Source organism: Nomascus leucogenys, chromosome 3, assembly GCF_006542625.1.
Source record: "Nomascus leucogenys isolate Asia chromosome 3, Asia_NLE_v1, whole genome shotgun sequence".
Classification (NCBI taxonomy): domain Eukaryota; kingdom Metazoa; phylum Chordata; class Mammalia; order Primates; family Hylobatidae; genus Nomascus; species Nomascus leucogenys.
The window spans coordinates 128,692,886-128,698,885 of record NC_044383.1 but is presented as its reverse complement, the minus strand read 5'-3'; the positions used below and the strand labels follow the sequence as shown (position 1 = coordinate 128,698,885).

General features: G+C 39.5%; 1 long non-coding RNA gene across 1 annotated transcript in view; it reads left to right on the top strand.

The window, feature by feature from the left end:
• The first annotated feature begins 1,646 nt into the window (after window positions 1–1,646).
• Window positions 1,647–6,000, top strand: part of LOC100579990 — a 104,290-nt gene continuing 99,936 nt past the window's right edge. The window contains exon 1 of the long non-coding RNA XR_121008.3: window positions 1,647–1,823. This is a non-coding gene — a long non-coding RNA (uncharacterized LOC100579990). The remainder of the gene's footprint in view (window positions 1,824–6,000) is intronic.

Sequence of the window (6,000 nt, the reverse complement as noted above, 5' to 3'; positions counted from 1 at the left end):
ATAGCTCAGTGTCCATAAGTTTATATCTATAATTGCAGTACTTTGTGCTTACTCACAAAGAAATTTATCTGCAATTTTTCTCCGTTCATTAGACCAAGTTAAATCTCCTGTACTCCTTGTTAATGTGGTGTTTTCACTACTCCAAAGAGTTTAATTCCATCTTTAAACTTCTACATTCCCCTCCTGATTCCTCCACGACATTTACTTGTTACATGAAACTAGTTAGAATACTGATCTTCCATGGTGTAAAATCCTTCATCTATTTCAGTGCCCATTTATCCTTACACAAGGCATTTCTCTGTTATTGATAAATCAACCTTTTTCTCTCGTCACCAGAGACTGTAAGGATAGTCACATTGGAAGGCAATTTCCATGATAGATTTTTGAATAAGCCCTTTTGAAGGACTTTTGGATGTCGAGATATACTTACTGAGTTCCCCCTTTACCTATGAATTTATTCCCTCTCTTCCTTCCTTTTCCTTCCTTTCTTCCTTCCTTCCTTACTTTTTCTTCCTTTTTTCCTCCCTCTCTCCCTCCCTCCCTCTCCTTCCTTCCTTCCTTTTTCTTTCTTTCTTTCTTTCTTTCTTTCTTTCTTTCTTTCTTTCTTTCTTTCTTTCTTTCTTTTCTTTCTTTCTTTCTTCTTTCTTTCTTTCTTTCTTTCTCTCTTTCTTTCTTTCTTCTTTCTTTCCCTCCCTCCCTCCCTCTCTCTCTCTCCCTTTCTTTCTTTCTTTCTTTCTTTCCCTCCTCCCTCCCTCCCTCTCTCTCTCTCTCTTTCTCTTTCTTTCTTTCTTTCTTTCTTTCTTTCTTTCTTTCTTTCTTCTTTCTTTCTTTCCTTTCCTCTCTCCTTCTTTCTTTCCTTTTTTTGGAAGAAAAAAAAGAAAACTCTGTTGCCCAGGCTGAAGTGCAATGGCATGATCATGGCTCACTGCAGCCTCAACCTCTTAGGCTCAAGTGATTCCCCTGCTCAGCCTCTGAATAGAGGGCATCACTGCTGATGCCCCACCGAGTCAGAGGCTGGGAATAAGGCATGTACAACCAAGCCTGGCTATTTTATTTTATTTTTTGTAGAGACGGGGTCTTGCTATGCCCAGGCTGGTCTTGAACTCCTGGGCTCAAGTGATCCTCCTGCCTCAGCCTCCCAAAGTGTTGAGATTACAGGCATGAGCCACTGCATCTGGCTGAATTGATTTTCTTTCACAAAAATCTGATATATTTGTTGGAAACTTTGTTCTTTTCTTTCCATAGATAAGGTTTTTGTAAATATCCAGTGATTTTTATTATCTGTTATAGATACCACTAAAATGGAAAATAGCTTAGTGCTTCCACTGCAGAATGGGCTCCTAACCATATATTGAGAAGTATCTTAGACACAGGCACATTCCCTGAAGAATCAGTGTGTTGTCACAATGATCTCACCGTCGTGAGGTTCTACGGCTCTTTATTGCTGTTTTCTTTTGTCCATATCTAAGTATTATCAAGAAGTGACCTTGTACAGCCACTACTATCTTACCTTTTTTGAAGGGAGCTAGTTTGATCAAAATGTTTTGTTTGTTTGTCTCTATATGCATTGAACAGAAACAGGCAGAGGTCAAAAATCATAGCTATCTAGTGACCCTTTAAATGAGGCTTGCATCAAATCATTCTCTTACATGACACAAGTGCTGCTGAAGCCCTGCTGAGTCAGAGGCCACAAATCAAACAGACCCTAGAAACCTGCCCTTCTCTGGCAGGGTTAAGGCTGAGAGTGGGCCCTCAGACCATTTGGAATGACCAGTGATTTCAGCTCTCACTCCCTTCTCATCAGCATATGTCTACAGTTGCAAGTAAGTGAATATTTTTTCTTTTTACATATGATTTTCACTGTAGGTTTCCAATCTATTTACCCTGGTCTGGGTCTCAGACCTACTGATATTGCCAACATCAATGTCTGTAACAGGTCACTTATTTGTAAGTCTAAAGTGTTAGAAAACCATGCTGAGAACAGGTATTCCACTAACCAGCATTTTCCCAAATATCATATGTCTCTTAAAGGGAAAGAAAGTAATTATTCCCTCCTCTGTTTAAGTGGTAAATGAAAAAAGTCTTTCTCTGAGCAGTCAGAATTTTGTACAGAATATAGGACATTGTATAGCTCCGCACATAATAGTAACTCATGAATTTTTGTTGGATGAATCAGTTAAACAGACAATAAAAAACATATCCTCTCAACAAATCCACACAAATTTTGAAAGTAAAATAGAAGGTACCTGTGATGGTGGATTTTATGTGCCAACTTGCCACGACCATGGGATGCCCTGATATTTGTTTAGGCATTATTTTGGATGTGTCTGTGAAGGTGTTTGTGGATGAAACCAACATTTGATTCAGTAGACTGAGTAAAGCTTATTGTCCTCCATATTTTGAGTGGATCTCATTCAGTTAGTTGAGGGCCTGAACAGGACAGAAGGCTGACATTCCCATGAGTAAGGGGAAACTGTCCCACCCAACTTCCTTGGGCTAGGATATAATCATGAACAGAATATTGGTAGAAATATGTACATTAGAGGCCATTCTGGTGAGGTTTCAGATAGAAATGAGGAACATGTTATAGGAAACTCAAGGAAAGGTTATCCTTGTTATAAAGTAACAAACTTGGCTGAATTGTGTGTCCTTACATTTTGCAGAAGGTAAAACTTAAGAGCAAGGAAGTTGGTTATATAGCTGAAGAGATTTGTAAGCAAAGTGTTGAAGCAGTGGCTTGGTTCCACCTGACTGCTTATAGTAAAATACAAGAAGAGAGAGATAAATTGAAGAAGGAATTGTTAAGCAAACAAACAATAAAATCCCAAACCAACCAACTCACAAAAAATCCCAAAAATATCATAAATTAAATATTGAGAAAATCCTCAGTCTATCCATATTGCAAAAAAAGATAAAGCATGTTCTAAAGAGAACATCAAAGGTGTGGCTGAACTATCACTTGATAAAGAGTTTATGGCGTATATGAGCAGAAACTCTGCCAGTTTGAACGAAAGGGGATGGAGATGGGACAAAATAAAGGAAGGCTGTCAAGGCTTCTTGGATTCTACAGGGCAGGACCATAGAGGTATTTGGCTGTGAAGATACACTGTTCTTCAAGAAAAGGGAAGAATGGTCCTGAAGTGAATTCAGAGATAGGCAGGACTGCCACTCCTGCCACAGGCCTAGGGGGTAAGACTGTTTTCTCCTTGGTTTCAGAGAAAGGGGATCTGGCATAGAGTTATGTGGCACTCATGGAGAGCCTCAGGGGTGGGGCCCTCTCAGACAGTTGTGGGGGCAGGTCCCTCCCAGAAAGCTGGAGGACAGGGTGGCTCTGCAAAGCTGTGGAATGACACTACCATCCCAGGAAGCCTGGAAGTTGGGAGACTGTATTAGTCAGGGTTATCTAGAGGGACAAAACTAATGGAATATATATATTAAATATATATATTTAATATATATAATATATATATTCCGTTAGTTTAATATATATAATTAATATATATAATATATATATAATATATAGTATTATATATACTGGCTGAGGAGCAAGGAGAGCCAGTCCAAGTTCCAAAACTGAATAACTTGGAGTCTGATGTTCGAGGGCAGGAAGCATCCAACATGGGAGAAAGATGTAGGCTGGGAGGCTAGGTCAGTCTCTCTTTTCACATTTTTCTGGCTGCTTATAGTGTAGCCATGCTGGCAGCTGATTAGACTGTGCCTATCTGGATTAAGAGTGGGTCTGCCTTTCCCAGTCCACTGACTCCTATGTTAATCTCCCTTGGCAACACCCTCATAGGCACGCCTAGGATCAATACTTTGTATCCTTCAATCCAATCAAGTTAACACTCAGTATTAACTATCACAGACATCAAGCCAAAGAGGATTATTCTCAAACCTTAAGGTCTAATGGATTTGTCCTCCTCAGTTTTGGATCTTCTTGAGAACATCACCACTTTCTTTCTCCCAATTTCTCTCTTTGGGAATGGGAATGTCTGTTCTCACCACTGTATTTTGGAAGCCCATAACTCATTTGGTCTCATAGGTTCACAGCTGCAGGGGAATTTTGCTTCAGAATGAATTATACCATGATGCATGTCTATATCTGATTTAGATGTTTAGATAAGACTTTGAACTTTAAGCTTTAGAGCTGATGGTGGAATGAATTTAGACTTTTAGGGTTGGAATTGTTAGAACAAAATGAAAGTATTTTGCATGGAAGAAGAATTTAAAATTTGAGAGGTCAGGGGCAGAATGTTATGGACTGAATTTTTGTGTTCCCCCAAATTCACATGTTGAAGGCCTAACCCACAATGTGACTGTATTTGGAGATACAGCCTGTGAGTAGATGATAAAGGTTAATAGAGATTATGAAGGTGGAGTCCTACTCCAATAGGGCTGGTGCCCTTATGAAAAAGGAAGAGACACCAGAGCATGCTCTCTTCTGCCAAGCAAGGACACAGAAAGAAGATGCCATCTTACACCAGGAAAAGGGCCCTCAGGAGAAACAGAACTGTCTAGCCCCTTGACTGGGCCTTCTCAGGCTCCAGAGCTGTAAGAAATAAATTTTTGTAACTTAAAACACCCAGTATGTGGTATTTTACTATGGCAACTTGGGCAGACAAAGACAATATCCATCACATTTCTTCTGAGAAGCTCTAAATAGTCTAGAGGTAACAGGAGCGCAAAAGACAGTATTCACTATTCACCTTCAGTAATGCCACTGGTAGACATGATCTGTACATGATATTGACAGTTGAGAGTGTTCTATTAGAACTCTGTTGCATAATTCTTATTCCGGACTGCTTGGCAAACAAAACATAATAACCTCAAGGATGTGAAGGTGAACTGTCCTTTTGCTTGTTGTGACTGACAAAAAAAAAAAAACCAATTTGCCTTTTAAGGGCTCTTTACAGACTGTTTATATGATATAAAATATAATAAGTGCAGCTTAAGCTATTAAGATAAAGCCTTTAAAATGACACAAGGACTCCATCAAGACAAAGTGATCCAGTGAATTGCAGAACTGGGAAACAGAGAAGGGCTGTGAACTTCCCACCCAGAATACTGTTTAGAAGATGTCCACACTGAATATAGTAAGAAAACTATGCTGCATAAATGTCCTCTGCACATCTTTAATCCCAGTTCAAACAATGTCTTCCATCTAACTTTTCTATAGTTTTAGAGCCTAGGAAATAGGAAGAGAATTTGTCAAGATTTTGGGAGATGAAAGGAAGAAATGACCAAAGAGCTGGAAAATAAAGGAGTAGGATGGCTACAGAAATCAGAATCACTTAAGAAAAACTGTGTGGCTAAAATGTCTTCATTTATACAAAGGCCTAATTAGCAAAATGCTGGACACTCTGTTACTGATTCAACTTGAATAAAGAAAAGGGAATTGTTGAAGTTGAAGGTTTATGTTAGAAACAAGGGGAAATTATCTTACTAGAAGTAGTAATATTTACTAACAAGATAAATATGTGGTCACCTGAGTCTCCCAGAAAGTATTCCACTTTTTTTTTTTTTTTTTTTTTTTGACAGAGGATCTCACTCTGCCACCCAGGCTACAGTGCAGTGGTGCTATCACAGCTCACTGCAGCCTAGAGCTCCTGGGCTCAAGCCACCCTCCCAGCTCAGCCTTCCCAGTAGCTGGGACTACAGGCACATGCCAGCCACCATGACCAGCTAATTTTTAAATTATTTTATAGAGATAATTTATATATTTTATAGAGATGAGATCTCTTATGTTGTCCAGGCTGGCTTCAAACTCCTGTCCTCAAGCAATCCTCCCCCTCAGCCTCCCCAAACACTGGGATTACAGGTACGAACTGTCATACTTGAGATCCCAAAATTGTTTATTTTGGCCTTAGGGCTTGTTATGGTCTCAGCACAGTCCACTTGGCCCATGAGCTAGGGTAGCCATGAAACTCTGGAGTAGCCAGTCAAATTGACCACTGACCAAATGAATCAATAGCCACTGTCAATGCCAGGTAGATAATTACA